Source organism: Camellia sinensis, chromosome 13, assembly GCF_055761805.1.
Source record: "Camellia sinensis isolate YWXY chromosome 13, ASM5576180v1, whole genome shotgun sequence".
NCBI lineage: Eukaryota > Viridiplantae > Streptophyta > Magnoliopsida > Ericales > Theaceae > Camellia > Camellia sinensis.
Genome location: NC_138973.1, coordinates 49589882 through 49614603, shown reverse-complemented (window position 1 = coordinate 49614603; position 24722 = coordinate 49589882).

Below are 24722 nucleotides of genomic sequence, written 5' to 3'. Positions count from 1 at the left end.
TAGGCAATTTGTAATATTTAATTAGCTTACGTAGTTAATTGATTTGTATTATTTATTTGGCCCCTCCAAGTGAGGGTAAATCTGTAATAAGTGTGCGTGAGTGTATGTATGTCTTCCAACCTCACGTCTTTCTTCCCTTTTATTTACCTGCTTATGATGGTAGATTAGGGCACGTTTAAATTAGCACACCTCATGTAATGCATGCGTGCATTCATTCATTTGTTCTACATGCACCGGGCTCGGTACATCACGCTAACTGCATTTGTATTTCAAATTCCAAATTGAGTACGTGCATCAATTGACTGCATTTTACATGCCATATTTAGGTTAGCCGAGCCTACTCTAATTGCATTTTTGCATACGTTGCATTAGCCACTCTAACATGAACTAGGATCATGCATGTTTGCTAACTAGTTTATTGTTTTGGCACGGAGTACGATGTAAGTATTTATGCTTTAGCATCTCGCATGCGTGTGAATGTTGCCATGACAGTATGTTTGCTATGTGGCTAAATGCTTACGTGGTATTACTGTTTGAATGCCCGTGGGTGAAGGTTGGATTGTTTGAGTTGGAAAAACTCGTTGAAATCCGTGTTTTAGCCTACTTGCGAGTAGCAAATTCCAAAGCGCTTTTCAAAACAAACGGATATGCAATGCTTGTTTCCAAATTAGGCAATCTAGTCTATACTTGTTTGCTGTGCGCATAACATAGTAATTCTAGGCTAACAAATGGAATAAGAACATATAAAGTTTTCAAAAACGGATATCACGGTTAGTAGAGGCCGATCTTCAGATCGGGCGAGAGGTGGTGCTCATAGCTGACCTTCCCCGATCGTACCCAAGCTCCCGAGCCGAGACAACTCCGGTGATGACGGACATGTGGCCTTCGGCACCGAGTCAGGGTTTCCTAAATTCCTCCATAAAAAATATTTAGGTGGCGACTCTGTATCTGGCAAAGCAGTCTATGTTTGGCACTTCTTTCCTAAAATCTGTTTTCTCAAAACGATTTGTCAGATTTGGACTCTTTGGTTCAAGATTAAGAACCGCGACACAAATCGAGTCCGAACTGTAGCGGGGCCCCTCGCGGGACGTGTTACACCACTTCGTACCATTTTATTTCCTAACAAGGAGTCTACCTAGTAACTTCTTATAAGATGACAGCATCACAAAGCGTCATGGAATAGAGTTAAAATAAGGAATCACTCTCTAGTAGGCATAACTATATATCTTCTACTAAAGAAAATCACTTACCACTAAAGGTCAAATACATCGAAAGTAAACCCAATAATTGTATTCAATCAACCTACCAACAACACAATTTCTCACCACTCTTATAGCAAAACAAAGGATCAATATAAGGAGTTCACAGCTCTTACTCCAAGGATACGAAACCTTTTTTTTTTATATATTTAAACTAAAGGGCAAGGGCTGCAAAATAACTTTTATTTCAATTGCATGAAAACTCCGTCATCATGCACACCAAACTTAACCCAAAATACTCACATATACTTCTCATATTCACCATTTCTATCCTTTAGGTAAGGGTGATTCTAAGAATTAACACCAATCACTAGCAATGGACCAAACACAATTTTCATGGAAAATACTCTCCCACCAACTCTTTTCCATATGACAGTTAATAAACTTACCACCAATAAATACCAACAACCTCCACAACCTATTAATATCAACTCAACTAGTTTTACTCCTATATGGTGTTCACCAAAAACGTCCAATAATATGTTCTAAGTTCATTTTGGTCTCTTTCACGACTAGGTATATAACTAAACCATATTTCAGCACCCCAAGTCGACAAGCTAACTCACATCAACACCTACTCCTTAAACCCAACACACCATGGAACCTACTCCAAAATTAGCACACAACACTACACTAGTACTACGGTGATTCACAATGCCCAACCTATACTAAGTAATAACCCACTAACACCATCCATATAGTACTAAGCAATGATACAGTCCATTAGGCTAACTAACTGTTCCTATCTCCTATCAAGTAGTCATTTCACAAATTCATTTTGTTTTATTATTATTATTATTATTATTATTATTATTATTATTATTATTATTTATCAACCAACCATCACACTGTCATATTCAACCTCAAAAGTCTGCCTGAAGCCAATAGTCAAACCATTCTTATGTAAGATTTCCAAAAGTAATGATCATGAGGCATATTCTAACCATTCATTCCAAAGACACCGCTAACATTCCCACAAGAGTAAGGCACATCCAAGTCACCCAAGAATAAATTTCAATCTAAAAACAACAACAACAACAAGAACATCCTCCACACTAGCTCCTTCCTCCAAGGAAATAGTCTAATTAAGAGGGATACAAAATACCATCACCAACAAATGCTCTTAATTAAAACCAAAGGTAAGGAATAGTCCTCTTTCACCAAGGGAAACCAAGTACCCTTGCCGAGCTAACTCCAAACATTCAAGATGGAGTAAACGCAAAACCAAACACAATGGTAGTGCTATACCAACCCACTAGCACCCTAAAATCTCCTCCATGTCCACAATATAATGGAGAACTAAGTCAAAAACTTAAACTCCCAAACGAAAAATTAAGATAACTTTTACTCGAGGAAATCTCCACATTTGCATCCCAACTAGTGACTAAGTTAACATAACTCAACCTCATAGATGAGATACAAGCACCAAAGTTTATCTTTACCTCAATATTAGAAGCTATGTCATCACACACACTTCTAAACCCAATTGAAATACTTACGTACACTTTAGCCATTACGAAACTTTTATCTCATAGTCAAAAGCAACCACAGAAGAATTAACATCAGTGATTCTCAAACCATCAGGCATAGATTTGCATGAGGACACACCGATCCGACTTCACCGATCAATCCAACACACTCTAGTCACGCGCTCCATTAAACCATAATAGCCTCCCAAGTTAACTCCAAGAGCTTCTTTTAAGAACATTTATTATGCCATTACGACCCTCGATATAATGACTACACCACTCAACTGACAATACTCTTTTCTACTCAAGCACTCCAGTAATCAAGCATCAAGACCAATTCTTTACAGCAAAATATTCTCAACTGTCAATCCCAACACTGCTTACTTATAGTCACCACTGTAGTTGTACAACATTATTTCCTGAAAAATATAATAGGAGTGAGTTATATACCTAGTAGGAATACATTTGACCAAGTATTTAATCATTCAAATAAATTTATGGCATCCTTGAGACAAAACATAATAAGGAGTTATGAACACATGTATTCTTCATTAATCATGTAAATAAATAACGATTAAGTATGGACCATTACATTTCACACCTTCACAATACAACAGTTAAACAATCACATCAATAGAAAACAAACCATAAGTCCCAAGTAAGAGTCCAACACAAGTTGCTTTAGTTTCAAAACCTATCCCCACATTTGCCGGCTATTGTATGGCAAGAAGTGGGCACCCAAGAAAACCATCCATTTTTCCACTTGCGCCGGCTATTATACGACGGGACTGTGTGGACACCCAAAAATATTTCTCCCACATTCGTCTAGCGGTAAGCCTAGATAGGGCATTTGGGAACATTTTAAATTTCCCGCGCGGGTACCAACGCAACACCACATTTTTCAAAACTGACTCTTTTTAGGACTCATGCACAATTAACAATTCCATCAACAAGCATCCATCATCAAAATAGATGAAACACCACATAATATTCAAAGAATAATAATATTCAAGTCACAATTCCTTTACTATATCAACATTCACTTCTTTCATCTCTTGATTGTTCATAATATTCCATGAATCAAAGGAAATTTCACTCAATTTAGTGTTTTCTACTCAAATTGAAAAGTTAGGGCTTTACCAAATTTAGGTATTTTTCTCCTTTATCATAGATATAGGTTTTAACAACATATATATATATATATATATATATATATATATGTTTTCAATTGGAAATCATTTTTATACTAAGGACTATCATTTTTAATTGAATAGTGCTAATGATATCACCATAAGTAAGACTATCATATTCAATAATACTTGTAGGTTGACTAAGAACATCACTGATCCTATGGGCAAAAAGACTGGGTAAGCCGTTAATAAATTTTTCTTTCCAAAAGATTTAGTACAATCATCTCTAAGCATGACTCTGGAAGTAAAAATATCTTTATACCATCAGAAATCACTTAATGTAGGGCAAGTTAGGTTACTAAGTTGATCCTGAATTCGAGAATGTATATTAGTTGGTGTACCAATAAAATGTTTAATTATGGTAAAAATTAAAGTATTAATTCCATCAGGTTTACTAGAGCCTATATCTTCATCAAATATTGGGAAATCATTTTCACCCATTTGGACTGCATTTTCAATATCTTCTCTCATAGATTGTGCGAGGTATTTATCCCGCCAAGATTTGAGCATACCAGTAAAACTAGAAGTAAGTAAATTAACTATGTTAGGCTGAATGTAATTGGGATAATTACTGAGATAGCTATTAGCAACCATGGACATGTGATTTAATTTTTGTAGTATTTGATTTTCAGAAAGACCATCTATATTTCATTCATATAATTTTTTAGCAGAAACAGAAAATTGATTAGTAAGATTAGTTTCTTTAAATTGAAGGTCAGGTGGAGTAGGTTTAGTATACCAGTTTTTGGTAAGGGTGGTAGGATTAACCTTAGAATGAGTGATTCGATTGAGATTTGTAGAAGATTGGATTCGTTGTGTTAAATGTTCAATGTCATTATAAGTATCTGATGTTTCTGATTGGCTAATGGATTCCAAAGGTGGTTGTTGTGTTAAAACGGTAATACCTTTGTTAGTAGAAGAGGTTGAGGTGGATAACTTAGTAAATATTTGCTCAATAGCTTCAACAATATGATTATCTTGGGCGACTAAGCTTAATCTTTTTCAAGTACTAGGAAGATTAATAAGAGGCTTGTATAAAGATTTACTAGTAGATTGATGGCTAGTAGAATATTCGTCAAAATTAGTTTCCATTTTATCTAATTATTTACCAATAGTTTTTAAGCATTGATTAATGAATTTTTTTCACAATATATATGGTTTTACCAACATATATATATATATATATATATTCTGTATCAAAGCCAAGTTATGTTGTATTCTGTTACTCACTGAATCATTATTTCTGTATCTACTCATGCTCCTGTGTTGAAATTGTTTATAGTTTATTGTCTTAATCTGTCCAATTTTATCTGTGTCTTTCCACGTTGCTATTAGCTACCCATCCTTTGTCCCAAGTCCTAGGTAAGACCTTTGGTTAGGCAGTGTTGGATTTTAGGGGTTTTCCGAACTGTGTATGTGTGAAAACATCGTATGTGAAAACATGATAAAATTAGACAATGTATTGAGCTCACTGTAAACTATTTCAAGATAAAATGAGTCAATTATTTAGAAGTAATTCTTCGGTTAGTTCTAGGTCAACAACTTTGCCTTCTATACCTATTCAATGTTTAGTAATCAATGAAGAAGATGTAGAAATACAAAATGATAAAATTGATTTAAGTTGGAATATGCCACGCTTACCAATCAAAGAAATTTATAAAACTACTTTTATACAAAATACATTTAATGTTAATCTTCATGTTAAAACTTTAGAACAAGTCTATGCTTTAGAAAAACCTAGAGAAACATGTCAATTATTTGATGCTAATACTATTAAACGTCATTTAAAAGCTGGTCACAATTTTATTCATTTAGGATTAATTCAGGTTGGAATCAAACCATTAACACAACAAGGTAAAATTACTTCTGTTTTACTATGCTTAAGAGATGCTCGTTTTCTTGATTATAATGATAGCTTAATGGGTATGATGGAAACTGGTCTTCACAAAGGACCTGTCCATTTTAATTATTTTCCTGATTTCACTCTTAGTCTTAGAGACCCCCATATATTAGATGCTTTAACTCTAAATATTCAATTACATTGCTCATTTACAAATATGAAAAAAAATGGTTCATAATATTGCTTTAATATATCGTGTTCATTACAAATGTTGAAACTGTTAGGATTGTCTTTAATTGTGTTAGACCGAGACCTGCATTTCACGTCCCGATTCTGAGGAAGCTTACAAGAAGCTATGGGGACCAAATTATGCTTTAGTACAGCCTTTCATCCTCAAATTGAGGGACAATCAGAACACACCATTCAGACTTTGGAGGACATGTTGAGAGCTTGTGTAATGGATTTCAAAGGGAATTAGGAGTGACACCTACCATTGGTGGAGTTTACGTACAACAACAGTTTCCTGGCCAGCATTGGCATGGCCTCATTCAAAGCATTGTACGGTCGACCCAGCAAATTACCAGTTTGTTGGACTGAAGTTGGAGAAACGAGCCTGTTAGGCCCAGAGATCGTGCAAGAAACTACAGAAAATGTGAACTTATTCAACAAAGATTAGTGACAGCTTAAGAGCGTCAGAAGAATTATGCAGATAAAAGGAGAAGACCTCTAACTTTCATTCTTGAAAATTCAGCCCCACTGAGGGATTATTTGTTTTGGAAAGAAAGGAAAATTATCACCTAAATATATCGGACCCTTTGAGATACTTCAGAAAATTGGAAAGGTTACGTACAAATTGGTTCTACCCCCACAATTGGTTGGAGTGCATGACGTTTTCCACGTATCTATGTTGCGAAAGTACAAAATGCACCCTTCTCACATCATTAACTGGGAAAAAATCTAACTCAACAAAGACGCTACCTTTGAGGAGGGGCTAGTAGCAATTATAGACAGACAAGAAAAGAATTGGTGAGGAGTGACAATTCAACTTCTTAAGATACTCTGGCGTCACCGTGATATTGAAGAGTGCACCTGGGAATATGAAGAAGCAATGTGGGCAAATTATTCAGAACTATTTGAGACATGAGGTATGATTTAATTTCGAGGGCGAAATTTATTTATGGAGGATAGGTTGTAGACACCCTAATTTTTGGTAATTACACTTGAAACCCTAAGCCTTGGTTAATTGTATTTTAGTCCCAAATTTTATAAAATTTTACAAAATGGTCCAATAAAGAATAATTTTTCTGTATTTTATTTTGTATTATAATTAAATCCTAGAATGCCATTTTTATATTTGAAAGTACCCCTAACACTTAGTTTTTATTTATTTTAACCCTTAGTCTCTACATTACTTCATACATTTTATTTTTTTTAGCCTATTTGAATATTTACTAGTTCTTTGAACTTTTATTATTTATTCGAGAAAATAAATATCTATAAATATCTATGAATATCTTTAAATAAATATTTTTATTATTTATTATAATATTTATTTGAGAAAATCAGTGGAGAAAATATCTAGATATTTATTTCCTTCCTTAGTCCTTAAGGTAGAGGCTCATTTCCTATAAATTGAGAGCATTGCCTTAATTCCTTATACACACATTTCAACAGCCCAGGGAGAGGGTAAGAGAAGGAGAGTGTGATTAGGGGGAAGTAGAGAAGAAGAAGAAAAGAAAAAAAAGAAAAAAAAAAGAAAAGGAAGAATATGTGCCTTTTTGAGTCAAGGTAAGAACACATCTCTCCATTATCTTCTCCAATTCTTCACCCATCTCATCTTATTGTCTAGTATGTCCTCTTGTGTTGCATATTAATGGTAGATAGGGTTTTTGGTGTGTATGAAAGTGTGGATATGATCTAGTGACTTTGTCTATCAAATTTATTTATTTCTCAAATCTGAATTTAGTATAAGATATTTGGTGTGTTTAGAGCTTGTGATAATTTTAGTAGCCCCTCATTGTGTGTTTTTAGGGCATGAATATTTTGTTTAAAAATTTGGTCCTGAGTCTCTGAAAAATAGTTCACTTCTTGTAATTTTATAAAATTCCAGAAAAATCATCTCATGTTGATTCTTCAGTCAAAATTTAGAATTCTGAGTCCTCTTTCCAACAGAATTTATTTGGGTAAAAATCATCGGGTAGATTGAAGGGAAAGCTAGTTTTCCCAAAGGGTGACAAATCTGGACAAGTTTTCGAATATAGCTTGTAAATGAATTTCTGGAGGTTCTGTGCAAATTCTGAGAATTGGAATTGAAACTAGACATATTGATTATTGTTTCTATGCAATTTCAACCCCTAATTTGACCTAGAAGTATTTTTATTAAAGCATTCTTGTTAGCCCTGCAAAATTGAACAGTGCTGGAAATGGTTTTTTATTGTGTTAGTTGTCTCTAAGTATTTCAAAGCATGCCTAATGTTGTTTGCTTGCTTTACCATACTTATGTATGATTATCATGGGCTATATTTCCTCTCTTATGTTTGTCTCATGCTCTTTTATATTACTGAATTACCGAATTTGACTAACTCGCTTATCAAAATATCTAACAAACAAATGAAAAAGGGTTGGTAATGTTAAGTCTTACGTAAATGATCTAAACGAACCCCTAGGATGGCACGGATGTATTTAGACTCTATGCAGTGGTTTCAAGGTGTAAGCGAGCCCTTTAGTATGGTATGTGCAAGATGTAAGTGAGCCCTATGCACGATTTGGTATGGTATGTGCAAGGTGTAAGCGAGCCCACTTGTTTGGCCGTTCCTTTTGAGGTCCATCGATGTCACTGCCCAATATATAATTGGTGTGGGCATTGATGGTAAGGTCTGCAAAGAAGCAAAAAAGGGAGTTCTAAATAGTCCAACGTCCAATCCTTGTGGTTGGGAGGAAGGATCTCTTTGGGGTAGTCTAGATGTCTAATCTAATTACTAATTCAGGGAACCTTATTGTAGTATTGTATTATGTGTTACTCGATTTGTTCTACATATGGTTGATTGGCTGTTAGAAGGTAGGAGGGTGTGTGTGTTCTTACTGGGCATTCCAAGCTCATGGCGTGTCATGCTAGGTGATGAAGCAGTTTACAATGATGAAGGTTATTTCGAAGGCAAATAAGATGAAGTATTGGAGCTGTGGTTCATTTGAAGACTTAGACTAGTTGGTTTTTTTTTTCCTTTTGACTTTTGGTTTAGCAATGTTTTGTAACTGTAATGGAACATAAACTGTGATATTAACTCTGGTTATATATGTATATTAAGATGTTTTAGTTATCTATCCTACTTGTATTGTATTATTGTACTTATTTAACGACTTGGAAGTTGGGGCGTTACATAAAGAACTAAAAAAAGTAAAGTAAAGTAAAATAAATTGGTTTCTGGATATGGTTCTGGTGCCCTCCACTGTAACGCCCTAAAAAATAAACCCATCATAGCATACATTCACGATAAATAAAAGAGTTCTCATATTATAACCATCAGAGTATTCTTTCAGAAGGTATTACATGTTGACAATAAAAGTAAACGCCCTATAGGTTTATAACTTTCCAAGTCAACACTTAGTTACAAAAAAAGAGTACTAACTCTGTACAAATAAGCCCTTGGCTTGATATACATGTAATACAACAAAAACAACACAAACAGTCTGACATCCTCAAGCCTCCCAAGCTACGTCCTTGGAGGTGGCATAACACCTGTACCTGAAAAAGATGTCCCATATAGGGTGAGCCAACACCCAGTAGAGATATGCTACACATAATATGAACAATAACTAAAACATTAGCACCTGACAAACGTTTAACTCATATAAACCAACCTACAGTAGAATCCAGTTCCATAATCCTTCACTTAACAAAACTCAACTTATAAACAGGGCTCAAAACCTGACCAAACAACTTAAGTGAGACTACATCTCAACAATACTTCAAACTACCATTTTGCGGAAATTTCATCCGCGGGATCGGCACCCATGTATGATTATGTTCGAATTGCCATTTTACGAAAATTTCATCCGCGGGACTCGACACCCATGTATAGATATTTTCGGATTGCCATTTTACGAAAATTTCATCCGCGGGACTCAGCACCCATGTATAGATATTTTCGATTTGTCATTTTACGGAAATTTCATCCGCGGGACTCGGTACCCATGTATAAATATTGTTTGGATTGCCATTTTACGGAAATTTCATCCGCGGGATCGGCACCCATGTATTCAAATACTCATCGTATACAATGACAACCAATACACCAATTGATTAGTTTTAATTCACCTAATCATCATGCAGTGTCTACAACAATCAAGACTATCCTCCACCGATAGCCCAAAGCAGTTATTTCTAAACAGATAATAAATGCACCAACAGATAAATTATTGACATTTTCAAACGTGACCGGTTAATAAATCCAACTCCACCATTCTATCTCATAATGATCTAATTTCATCATTCCCAACTCAATTTCATAATTTCATAACAAATGTCATTAATTACACTAATGACCCAAATATACCCAAACATGGCAATTTTCCCCCTTAAGCTCAATATTGACCCAAAGGTCCAAATATTACCAACAACACCAATAATCTCATCTGTAGACCGAAATACACCTGTATAGGCTCAAAATACAAAACCCCTCTTATATACATTTTGAAAACCCTAACACCCAAAATTACCCAATGTCAATGTTAAATCAAAATGACCAATAGTATATGTCAAAGACCATAAAAATGAGTAGTTATCCCTACCTCAAACTTGGAGCTCAAAGGGAGAAGATGAAGAATTTCGAGATGCTCCAAATCCCAAGATTTTCGGATCAAAACGTAGCCCACAACGAGATCAACACTTTTTACAAAGGCCCAAGGATAGGGGATCACTCTAACTAGATCAAACCCTAGAGAGAAGGTAGATTCTAGAGAGAGGAGCTCTCAAAAGAGGTTTTTAGAAAGTAAGAGAGAGAGTGTGAAAGTGAAAAAGTGATCTAAAAAGACATAGCTGATATATGATATACGTATGACCCACTCGAGCGGATAATAGGACGCTCGAGCGTCAAGCACAAAAACTGGACCCGCTCAAGCGTGAACGGTACCCACTCGAGTGCCAAGACACAACTGCAAAACACACCTACTTGAGGGCAAAGGGAAAGCCGCTCGAGCGTAGATTTCCCCCTTCCAGTACTTTTACAGACAATGAACTACCCGCTCGAGCTCTAATATACCCGCTCGAGCATGAAAAACACACCTGCAGAAGTTTTGCAGAGGCACGAAATGCTGATAGTGTGTAAACCCCGCTCGAGCGCAATAAGACCCGCTCGAGCGGACAACAAAAAGAAACAAACTCCGCTCGAGCGCAAATGGACCCGCTCGAGCGTACCACCAAAATTCTGGGCAACAAGGAATGGGACAAAAGCTCAACCAACCTGTTGAAAACACGCCCAATACATCCTAGAACTCAAACACATGGAATTAAAGGATAACAACAAGATATACAACCACCAACTCCACGGAACCTAAGTCAGGAATACAACAATCAAAGAAAGGGAAACCGGGATCGCTATAGCCTCCCCCCCTTAAAGAATTTCGACCCGAAATTAAGTATAAGTTTTTCTCAATTTTCAATAACATTACCAACCAATATTCCACAACCTGACCCACTACCGGTCATCCCATCTCTATTTAAGAGGCATTTCTCACAGTTTGCTACAACAAGCAATTCATTGAAATTCAACAAGTTCCTACATACATATTTCACAATTGCATACCATATTCAATGTTCATGATAGATTTCCCATACTACAACATATCCAACATATATAATGTTAAATTAAACTTCCTTTCAAGGCATATGACATAATACTACCATAAACCGAAACATGCACAATGTTTTATAACTGAAGACATATTCAATGTTCTCAAAGTTTATCAATACCACAAAATATTCAACATCCACTCAGTTACCCACCAATAGATCCGGCTACTTCTCTTGGATCTCTAATTCACCTTCTCATGTGGCTTTCTCAACCCTACTATGTTTCTACAACATCTTAACTAATGTAAAAGTCCTGCTTCACAAGACTCGATAACAATAATAACAGCAAGACACATCCAACCACTACAGCGTTCTGAGACATCCACCACGTCTCGACTACCGACAATACTCAAACCAGCATTTAATATTTAATATCCCAACATAGTAAACACGAAAATATTCATACACAAGGCTTCCGGTCAACTTTCTCAAAACATGAACACAAGTCGAAGCATGGGTAAAGAACAATATTATGGTACGTTACTACCCCAAGATTTCGTGGTCATGCCAAAGACACACAACGTGTAACCAGCAACTCAGGCTAGGTTAAATCTAACTTCTCAAAAGACATTCCACTCTGGTTAAAGAAACCGTTTTATTTACTTCCTGTGTTTCAAAACAATCAGTTCCTCCCAAAAATATTCAGACTTATACTGTCACCACTTAAACACGTCATTTACAACTGGCCACAACCGGAAAGATTTTTTTTTTTTTCAGATTATTTTCCTGAAAATAAGGATCGCAAATTCACGTTTCGATTTGAAATCATTTTAGTTTATGAAGAGTACCCAATGTCCCTCCCGTGAATCACAACATAACCATCCTACAAAACCCGTCACACTCACGGTGATGACGCAACACTCAAAAACAAAACTCTCCTGACAGGGTCCCCTTGAAAATTTGAAATTCCCAACAACGCAACAACACAAAGGATAACATTGCACACCCCCGTGCCTTACACCACACAAACAAGGACCGAACAAGTTAAAACGACTATAACAAAGTGCCTCACTCATTTTATACAATTTTGTTACCTTACTAGTGTTACCGCTATCCAAACTGGACGACAGACACTTATACCAAAGTGACCTAGCTTTACCAAACATCAAACCACTCGATTCAATCAGTAATCACATTATTGCCTTACCAAGGCATCCTCCGGGGATTTCCCTAGGATCGATCCCCTCCCACACGTCATCTAATAACAACATACGAACCACATACTGACACGCACCGTACAAAACAAAACCTCCTTATTTAATGCAAGCTATCTTACTCCCATACTGAATCCCTCATTCAGAGATTTCACTTGCCATCTTGACTGAACTCATAATAACAAGATTTGCACACCCATTTCCTTGTATCGAATTAGCTGGCAAGGGTTCACCACCCCACGACACTTATTACTGCTACGTATCTATTTGTACCGTACACAAGCAAACTCAGTACCTTCATCCCTCAATGACCTATAAGGTCCACTCTTTATTCCACTTCCTACTTGTCACTGGTCCCGAGAGTACAATCAAGACACTAAGCCTCCATGCCAAACTACTAGCCATTGCTACCGCTGGACAACCACCTTGAACCAAACCCTGACACAGATAAGGCTTTCAAAGACTCACCATCCTAGCTCTCTTGAAGAATAGAGGTCCTCATCCTCCTCACTATCATCCCAAGCCTTCCTCCGCAAACACCATACTACTGTGGCTCTACTCATGGGTCACACCCAAACCACGGGTTATACGCCCAACCAATCTTACCGACAGCACCTTCTAGCCTACCCGATATTAAGGTACAAACCTATCGCATTCTACCATCACAAAGGAGTCTGGAAACTTAGGGAAACATCCATTATACCATTGCCCAAGACATAACACCAGCTGCTCACAACACACCACTCCCCGATACCCACAACCACAATCTTATATAGGGACTAACACTCCCTCAATTAAAACAACCAATCAGTATACATGCAAAATTAGGGACGTTACCTACCATGAAGGTATAAGCCTATTCCTAACGAAGTTATGCGCTATGACTCCGTAAAACATCATGTTAAATATACAAAACCCAGTGTTAATCGTACACATTGCACCCTCTCGAGGAGTTCTCATGGCAAAAGACCAAAATCCCTACCACACACATAAGATCAAATAGATAACACATATGAGATTCCGTACATCCAGCAAGTATAACTATTCTTGCCCCATAGTAGCCCTGGCCAAGACACGCATCCCTCAATAATTCTTCTAAATTTGAAAACATGGTTACCAGCCCTCGCTTCTCCAAACCAAATCACACGCATATAAATGCATTTACACAAAATTTTTACGGTTTCTCGACAACTTATTACGTTAATAAAACTTTAGAGCCATAACATGTTCCAATCTACTCATTCCATGGAAATTAACAAGCAAAAGCATATATATATAAATAAGCAGTTTTGATGTTTCAACTTTCCCAAAACACATTGGTTACACACAGAACCCAATGATTACAAAACAATAATTCACCGATTACAAAACGGATTAGTCAAAACAAAACCATCCCATCGGTATTACCACTGCCACCGTCCCTCGCTGGGCCGCTAAAGTTGGTCATTCTCAAACCCATGACATCCTACGAGCTTACAAGCCACGGACAAGAACTACAGATGTGCCCCAACTGGCCACACCTAGAACAACTGCAAATCTCCCCAACTGGGGTTTAGGAACTCAACTCTCCTGAGGCCCTCAAAATCTGGCATGTTTGTCCCCTAAAACGGTATTGCCCCTGTCCAGTTGAATAAGGCTGGACCTGCCTAGGTTGCAAAACTCCTAAAGAAGCCCTTGGCTGAGTATAGAAACGTTTGATATGACCTGGCTGATTACACACCCAACAAGTAAGTGGCTCCCAAGCATGAGACTGGTTCAAAGTCTGAGCTGATGGAGACCCCAACAACTGCTTCCCCAATGAGCATTCGGTCGACCCAAAACCTGGCTGGCTAGATGATTCTGGTGGGGCAGTCACTGGTCGAGCTGCCAACCCTGCCCTCTTCCTCTGTGGGCAAACCGGAGACTGGTGGCCCAGCTGACCACATCTGAAACAAATAGCATAACCCCTATTCTGAGACTGGACTGAAACCTGAACCTCTCTGGACCGCCCAATAGAAGAGTCCGAAACCCCTGGCGAAGAAAAGGACTTAGTCTGAGATGGAGCATACTTTCGCCTCCATTTCTTACTAGGCCTAGAGTACCTATAAACCGTAGGAGTTACCGAGATGGCCTCCTCCCTAACCTGACCAACACTCACAACCACGAACTCTTCCCTATTTTGACCCATAGTTGGCACCGCTGCCTCTATATGAGTTGCCGCCTTAACGAGCACACATAGCTCCTATGCCAAGACCTAGCAATCCTTTCTCGGATGTCGTCGCACAGCCTACTCTCAAACTCTAAACAACGCAATTCCTCCGTCTCTACTAATTCTGGGGCAAATCTCGACAGGTTAGCAAACCAAGCCTCAAACTGTACCAAAGGTGTAGTACCTAGGCGTAACTCCACAAACTGTTTCCGCAACTCTTCCTGTGTGGAAGGAGGGAAATCAAAACTTCCTCGTCTAGGCATCCTAGTAAAAGTAACAAAGGTAGGAGTACATTCTTAAATGTACCGAAACTATTTCACTCGAGTCCTAAAGCATTGGACAACTGTAATTCATTCCACGTAAGCACATAATCACATAAGCACTTACGAATTTCATTTCCGGATAATGAAAGTCCTGAGGCGTTGCTAGAGTTCCGGTTAGAAACAGCATTGATCAAGTGCTTTTCCAAAAGGACTCCCAGAAACCCAAGGATCCAATCAACATCCCAGAAACTAAACCCCATACCCATATAGTCACATAAACATGTTATTCTGTAAACACATAACATCATGCATAAGTCTCTAACAAGTGAGACAAACCCATTGTGGTAATAACCACTTCCCGCGTACCCAAAGTATTTGAACCCGATACGCTCTGATACCAAGTTGTAACGCCCTCAAAAATAAACCCATCATAGCATACATTCACGATATATAAATGAGTTCTCATATTATAACCATCAGAGTATTCTTTCAAAAGGTATTACATGTTGAAAATAAAAGTAAACGCCCTATAGGCTTACAACTTTTCAAGTCAACACTTGGTTACAAAAAAAGAGTACTAACTCTGTATAAATAAGCTCTTGGCTTGATATACATGTAATACAACAAAAACAACACAAACAGTCTAACAACCTCAAGCCTCCCAAGCTACGTCCTTGGAGGTGGCATAATGCCTGTACCTAAAAAAGATGTCCCGTATAAGGTGAGCCAACGCCCAGTAGAGATATGCTACACATAATATGAACAATAACTAAAACATTAGCACTTGACAAACGTTTAACTCATATAAACCAACCTACAGTACAATCCAGTTCCATAATCCTTCACTTAACAAAACTCAACTTATAAACATGGCTCAAAATCTGATCGAACAACTTAAGTGAGACTACATCTCATGCCAACAATACTTCAAACTACCATTTCGCGGAAATTTCATCCGCGGGATCGGCACCCATGTATGATTATGTTCGAATTGCCATTTTACAGAAATTTCATCCGCGGGACTCGACACCCATGTATAGATATTTTTGGATTGCCATTTTACGGAAATTTCGTCCGTGGGACTCGGCACCCATGTATAAATATTGTTTGGATTTCCATTTTACGAAAATTTCATCCGTGGGACTCAGCACCCATGTATAGATATTTTCGGATTGCCATTTTACGAAAATTTCATCCGCGGGACTTGGCACCCATGTATATATATTGTTTGGATTGCCATTTTACGGAAATTTCATCCGCGGGATCGACACCCATGTATTCAAATACTCATCGTATACAATGACAACCAATACACCAATTGATTAGTTTTAATTCACCTAATCATCATGCAGTGTCTACAACAATCAAGACTATCCTCCACCGATAGCCCAAAGCAATTATTTCTAAACAGATAATAAATGCACCAACAGATAAATTATTGACATTTTCAAAAGTGAGCGGTTAATAAATCCAACTCCACCATTCTATCTCATAATGAGCCAATTTCATCATTCCCAACTCAATTTCATAATTCCATAACAAATGTCATTAATTACACTAATGACCCAAATATACCCAAACATGACAATTTTCCCCCTTAAGCTCAATATTGACCTAAAGGTCCAAATATTACCAACAACACCAATAATCTCATCTCTAGACCGAAATACACCTGTATAGGCTCAAAATACAAAACCCCTCTTATATACATTTTGAAAACCCTAACACCCAAAATTACCCAATGTCAATGTTAAATCAAATGACCAATAGTTTATATCCAAGACCATAAAAATGAGTAGTTATCCCTACCTCAAACTCGGAGCTCAAAGGGAGAAGATGAAGAATTTCGAGATGCTCCAAATCCCAAGATTTTCGGATCAAAACGTAGCCCACGACGAGATCAGCATTTTTTACAAAAGCCCAGGGATAGGGGATCACTCTAACTAGATCAAACCCTAGAGAGAAGGTAGATTCTAGAGAGAGGAGCTCTCAATAGAGGTTTTTAGAAAGGAAGAGAGAGAGTGTGAAAGTGAAAAAGTGATCTAAAATGACCCAGCTGATATCTAATATATGTATGACCCGCTCGAGCGGATAATAGGACGCTCGAGCGTCAAGCACAAAAACTGGACCCGCTCGAGCGTGAAGGGTACCCGCTTGAGCGCCAAGACACAACTGCAAAACACACCTGCTTAAGGGCAAAGGGAAAGCCGCTCGAGCATAGATTTCCCCCTTCCAATACTTTTACAAACAATGAACTACCCGCTCGAGCGCCAATACACCCGCTCGAGCGTGAAAAACACACCTGCAGAAGTTTTGAAGAGGCATGAAATGCTGAAAGTGTGTAAACCCCGCTCGAGCGAACAACAAAAAGAAACAAACTCTACACGAGCGCAAATGGACCCGCTCGAGCGTACCACCAAAATTTTGGGCAACAAGGAATGGGACAAAAGCTCAACCAACCTGTTCGAAACATGCCCAATACATCCTAGAACTCAAACACACAGAATTAAAGGATAACAAGAAGATATACAACCACCAACTCCAAGGAACCTAAGTCAGGAATACAACAATCAAAGGAAGGGAAACCGGGATCGCTATATACACTATCAGCTTTCTTCTTTATTTATATGCTTTAGTAGTAACCGTCGAAGTGACTAATAACTGTCGAAGTGGATGATAACCATCAAAGTAACCTGCATGATCATGTGACATGGTTTCAAGCATTTTCCTCCACTAAGCCATTTCTTGCTGTTGGGCTTCTCTCTTGAATTTGAATTTAAATCTTTAAGAACCGTTTATCCAAGCCACCTTACTCCTTTCGATTGTTCCAATATTTCGCAGATCCATAGCCATTGATATAATTTGCCAAGTGTCCTATGATAACTGGAGACCTTCATTAATTCCTCAAGTTACCCCTGATGGATCACTTATCAAGCTGTGATTGACTGATACAAAATATATGGCAAACATTACCCCCCGCACTAATATAACCAAGACTCGGTAAAATTAGTGGATCGATGAACTACTGCCCACATTTTGGGACGTGCATGGTAATTAATTGTCTTGGAAGTATAACCGTCTTCAAGTAGCGTTTAAAACATTGAACTTTCCCCTGTGCTTGAACCTCACTTACACTATTTGTGCAAGCGAAGAAACTGATACATCCTTGATGGCTAATCAAACTTTCTCCTTTATTGATCAAACATATGAAGAGGTTCTGGACAATGATAAATACAATAAAGTAAAAAAATAAAGAACAATTTTGTATACCTTTGTGTAAGGCCTATGCCTTTGTGTCTAATACTAAAAAAATAAAGTAAAAAATCCATTTATTTATACAAATTTTATTTTTATTTTATTTATTTATTTTTTTGCTTGGGTATATAAAACGAACTTCGTTACTCATTAAAAGTACTATAGTAAAGATGTAGAAGCAGAACATAGTGAAAAATAGAGAAACATTTGAAGTTCTCCCAGAGCATCTAGAAAATTAAAGTCTCATTGTCCACATATGAGCTAACTTGGGTCCAATTGGTTTTGCTTAGCAAAAAATATCATGGATTAAAAAAAAAAAAAAAAAAAAAAAAAAAAAAGAAGAAGAAGAAGAAGAAGAAGAAGAAGAAAACGGAAAAAAAATATTACAATCTAACAAAAATAAGAACCTAGGACTGTAAGACTTGGGTTAGTGGACTGGTGGCCAAGGCCTAATAAAACAAGAAAACTGAAAAAGATATTACAATCTAACAAAAATAGGAGCCTAGGACTGTAAGACTTGGGTTAGTGGACAAGGTGGACTGGTGGCCAAGGCCCAATAAAACTTTAAGTGAGTGGGCTTCCAGAAGATGAGCTGCAGTTAAAATGAACATGGGGCTGGCTTATGGACATACATACATACGTAATTCCACATACATTAATATTACTAATTCATACTCGGAGTACTTATGTGTAGGTCTTAATAAGTGAACTTATTCTTTAATAGGGCTGTTCAAAAATCCGTTCAAATCGGTAATCCGGACCGAACCAGACCGAATCATACGGTTTGGTTCGGTTCTATTAAGAATTGGTTCGGTTTTGGATTAAGAAATATGAGAACCGTAAAAACAGTTCGGTTAATGAATTTTATGAAAAAATCGCGGTTCGAACCGAACCGAATTTTAAAAGATATATATATATAATATCAAGTTTTATTTTTATTAATTGGTTTTTTATAATTTTAATAATATTAGGATGGTATAGATATGTAATATTAAGTAATGCCTTAATATTATTAGTTTTTATTATGAGTTAAATGTAATTAGTTTCAGTAATTATTTTGCTAATATTAACAATTTATTCTTGTAAATAAAAAATTTTGGAACCGTAAACCAAACCAAAACCGAACCGTTTTTTCGGTTTGGTTCTGGTCCGATTTTACAAGTGTAACGGTTTGGTCTGGTTCCTAAAATCACAGAACCGTTCGGATCGGTTCGATTCTTGGATTTCTCAGAACCGAACCAATCCGGACCGTGTACACCCCTATTCTCTAATAGGTCTTATGAAAAAAATTTGTTATAAAAAAATTTCACTAATTGTAAGTTTTAGTAAAAATTTATAAAAATCATGACAAAAAAAGTTACTAATTGTTAGCTTTTAGTGACATATATAAAAAACTTGCCACAAAAAAATTATTTTTTACGAAAATTTTACCAAAACTTATTTTCAATAGGACTTGGTGGGAATTAAGTTCAACTATTAAGACCTATTGATAGTTTACCCTTCGTACTTAACTATTTAGTAATTATTAGCAGTTGATTCTTGCTATTTTTTTTGTCAAACAATATTTGATGGTACATTATGTATTATAAAAGAATAATTAAAGTATGATTTTAATTATTTATTTTAATAATATTGGCATTATCGTTCTATAAAATTATTACTTGAATACTTATATATATATATATATATATTAATTTTAGTTAAATTATTTGTGTAGTTTGATAATTTTAGTTCTATCGTATTATAAAAGTGTAATTATTATATAATAATTTTGTATGATATATAAATTATAAAATAGTAAAATAAATACTCAATTTAAAATTAAAAATAATAGTTAAATTAGAAAAAGAATTAGTAATATAAAATTAAAAGTAATTCTGACTATTTAATTTGCTTTTATATTCATTTGGAAAATAAAAATATGTAGAAATAGAAAATATATAAAATTTATTTAAAAAATTAAATATGAATATGTTGTAGTTGGGTTATCATATAATGATTTTATATTATATATATATATATATTAAATTATAGGATTATAAAATAAACATTCTTAATTAAATTAAAATATCCATTATATAAAAAAAAATGGCAATGACTAACCAAGAAAGAATCAATTAACAACATCTAAACCCAAAAAGAAACAACAACGAAAACATTCAAACGATAGATGCATCTCAGTGTGTGAAGTGATTAATCATTTGTAATATGATGTCAAAACATAAAAGAACTTAATATTCAACAATTGAAAAAATAACTCAAGTAGTAAATCCAAATTTTAGAGGTTTTTCAAGAGTATTATTATTGTGTAGGTTTTTCCTCCTGTGAGTTGTGATTATGTAAAATAATATAGAAAATAAAGTATAATTTCATATATAGAATCATTATAAAATTTAAATGATAAATCCATAATGTATAATTGATATTGAGTATAGAACATTGCACAAGAAAATAAGAAAAAGAAGAAAAAAAGAAAATAAGGTAATTTAGCATTAAAAAAAATTCTAATACCCTTGAAAAAATTAAGAAAAACGTGAAACGCAAAATTAGTATTGGATTTGTGAATTATTTCCATTTATCATGAAAAATATATGGAAAAGAAATATTTGTGCAATAGAGTCCATATAAAATAGATAAAATTAATATAAATTAAATTACGTTAAGTTTGTTAGAACTCTATATGTAATTAAAAAACAACCGCGATTGGTAGCTCGAGACTTTTGGGGCTCGAATGGCTCGAGACTTTTTTTTTTTCTTTTCTTTCTCTTTTTCGTTTTTTCCTGAAGATGCAAAAGATGAAAGTGAAGAAGGAGAAGAAGAGGAAGAGAAGAGGAAGCTGAAGCAGTGTCTGGACAGTTTCATCAACATCAACAAATTTTTTTTTTTTTTTTCATTCCGATCAGTGATACAATATCAAGAGCAAATTTTCCTATCAAGGAGATACATTCAGATCGGTGATACAATATCAAGGAGAAAATAGAGAGATCGGTACATCTTCCTATCAGATTGGTACATCATAAAACAGAGCAAATTTTCCCACCGACTGTAACCACAACAACACACAACATCATCATAATCAAACACAAATTTTCAAAATAAAAAAAAAAAAAAAAACACAGATCTAATCCCACATCGTCCATCGTCAACCGTCACCAGCTCTCTCTCTCTGTTGCCATCGTCGCCCATCGTCGACCGTCACTAGCTCATCGTCACCGTCGCCAGCTTATCGTCGCCATCGTTGATCGCCAGCTCTCTCTTACTCTGTTCGCCCTCCCTCTCTTTCTTCTCTCTTCTCTCGCTTTCTCTCACTCTCTCTCTCCCTCCCTCCCCTGTTTCAGATATAAAAGAAACAAAAAAGATTGAAAAACGACGTCGTATAAAAGTCGGGCCAAATTCGAGCCTCACATTTCGAGCTACCAATCTTTTTTCATTAAAAAAATACATATTGATGTGACTCTCTTAGAAAAAAGTAAATCCTAAGTATGAGAAAAATACTACTTTTAATAATATATATATGATTTGAAATTATTATCTCGTGATTCAAATTTATTCCATACATAGACCTTATACTATGCTAATTTAATCTCAACCACACACTCTCATTCAGAATAAATTCCTCAACCACATACTCTCGTTCAGAATAACTTTAGAATAATTAAGTGGAATTCATAAATATGCACTTGGGGTGTAAATTTGACCTGGCCTAACCTAGCCCACCCGACCCATGCTGGGCCTCGTGGGCTCCAGTCAAAATTTAGGCTGGACAGACTAGGCCCGTAGGCCAAAAAAATTAAGCCCAGACCGAAGGGGTATTCTTGCCTTAGGCAAGTCAGCGGGCCGAGCTGGTGGGCTTGGGTTGGGTTTATGCATGGCTTGGACATTTTTTTTTAAAAAAATTCTATTTTTTTCACCAAATTTTTATTTTTTTCCATAAAAAATGACATTGGGCCTCAGGCTGGACTTTGAGTGGGCCTGAGCGGGCAGATAGGCTGGATTTCAAAATGATGGCTTAGGCCCAGGCCTAAGGTCTCAAACTTTTCGACCCAAATCTAACTAGGTCTAATCATACCAGGCCCATCTCGAAGCACGGGCAAACTTTGAACCGTTCATAGGCCGTTGATCATTTTTACACTCCATACACTTGGGTAAGTATACCTTGGTGCCCCCCTTCACCTATGAAGCATGGGTACTTCGAAAAATATGTCATATCCGTACCGGATATTTACCGGCGTGTGGTACCTCATATGGTACTTCTGTATACATACCGGGTACACGAAACACGTACCCACATTTTTTCTTCGTAATTTTTGGCATACCCAGACGTACCTACTATATACCCAAGCCGTACCGTACCTCAGTTAAAACAATATTTTCTTCTACTACAGAGATGAAACTCCTTTCACTAGGCTTCTTTCTTATTTTTAGTTTTATACTTAGCATGTTTTTAAAATTAAACTACGATTTGTAAGTTATTTAATATATTGGCATTTAATTTTGATTTATACATTTACTTTTGGCATTAAATGTTAATTGTAGGTTAAATATTAACAAATTGAACCATTTAATTAATTTTTTTGCATTACTCTAATTTAAAAATAAATATTTTTTTACAAGCGTATTAAGTCGTATTCATACCCTACTTTTTTTGAATTTTACTATGTCGACGTATCCGTATCGTACTAGTACCCGTACTCATGCTTCATAACCCTTCACAGAAGAGTTTAACATGAAGCACTGTCATTTTATTATTGAGAAACATGCAAAGAATAGCAAAACAAATCGAACATTTTCAATCATTGACCAACAAAGAGAGAAGTAAAGCATAAGAAAAAAAAGTTTTACTATATAGAGTAATAGTCCTGGGTACAACAAAGAAATCACAACATCCACTGACTCTTACATATGCACAATCTAAAATGGATATGCTTACAATTTTTTTGGTTTTCACCCCCCTTCAATAAATATATATATATATATATATATATTTACAACTAGGCACAAAGGCATGCGGCCCATTAATTTTGTGTAACATTCTACACAAGGAGTAAATATGAGATGTAGGACCCTCCAGTCCAAATTTTGGATTGGAAGGCCTTATTTAGATTCGTAAAGTTTATCATGAATCTCGCTTCGATAATTCAAACCATTTATTTTATTAGATATTTTGTATATTTCATTCATAAAAAAAAATTAGGTCTACTAAAAAAATAGATAATAGTTGTGTTTTTAAAAAAAAATCATAAAATTTTGTAGTGACAAATGCAATAAATTAAATAAGTAACAGTTATCGAATTGACCTAATTTTTTATGTGGACGAAATAGATGAAATGCCCGACAAAATAAAAAAATTGAATCATCAAAACGGATCTGTGGTAAACCCCACGGACTAAAACAGCGCCCTGGACTGGAGGCGATCTTAATACTAGATGTATCAGTATAAAGACTGGTTAGCCATGCCCATATATTATCTCGAAACAGTCATGCTCCGAACTTGGCTCGCCATTGAGGAAGAGGTACTAATCATCGTGAATTTCATTCAACTGAAACATAAACTGAGGTGGTGGAGGTTGTGTTGTTGGAAAAATGGCTTTGTAAGCCTTATTTTTTGCTAATTTTGAGCATTAATTAAGGTGGGGTCCAAACGTTTTTTGTAACGTTTTTTCTTAGGTTCGTGTTTAATGTCGCGTAGTGAATTTAATAATATATTTTGTTCCTCAAAACCATTTTCGGATGAATGAGAATTCAACGCGCATTTCGGGTTTGCGGAAATGAATTTTGGTGAGTTTACAACACATTTGTGAAATGTGCTTGTCCCATATTGGAAAGGCTTAAGAAATTGTTTGGGTATATATACCTTAACTTGGGATACTTGGGACAGGCCCCAAGGGGTACCCAAGTTTGTAGAAGGGTGAGGTTATAGGTGTACTGGGCTAGATTGGACCCAAAACTAAAACCACACGTGTGCGCTGTCCGTTCGGTCAATCGGGCGGGCTGGGCTAGGTCTGGGCTTGGGCGCGGGTGCGTAGTGTGAGGTTGGGTTGGGCTTTCCAGCCCAATACTTATCTTTTTGGGCCAAAAACTTTTGAACTTTATTTATTTATTTTTATTTTCAGTTTTAAAAATCAAAATAAATTGGTTCAATAATTTTTCTTCCATCCAAACAGAGCCCTGACAGGTTAGACCCTCCTGAACTGGTTCAAAGAGTTCAACCCGAAACTGAATCTGTTCAAACAGATTCAAATCTGTTGGTGCCTCT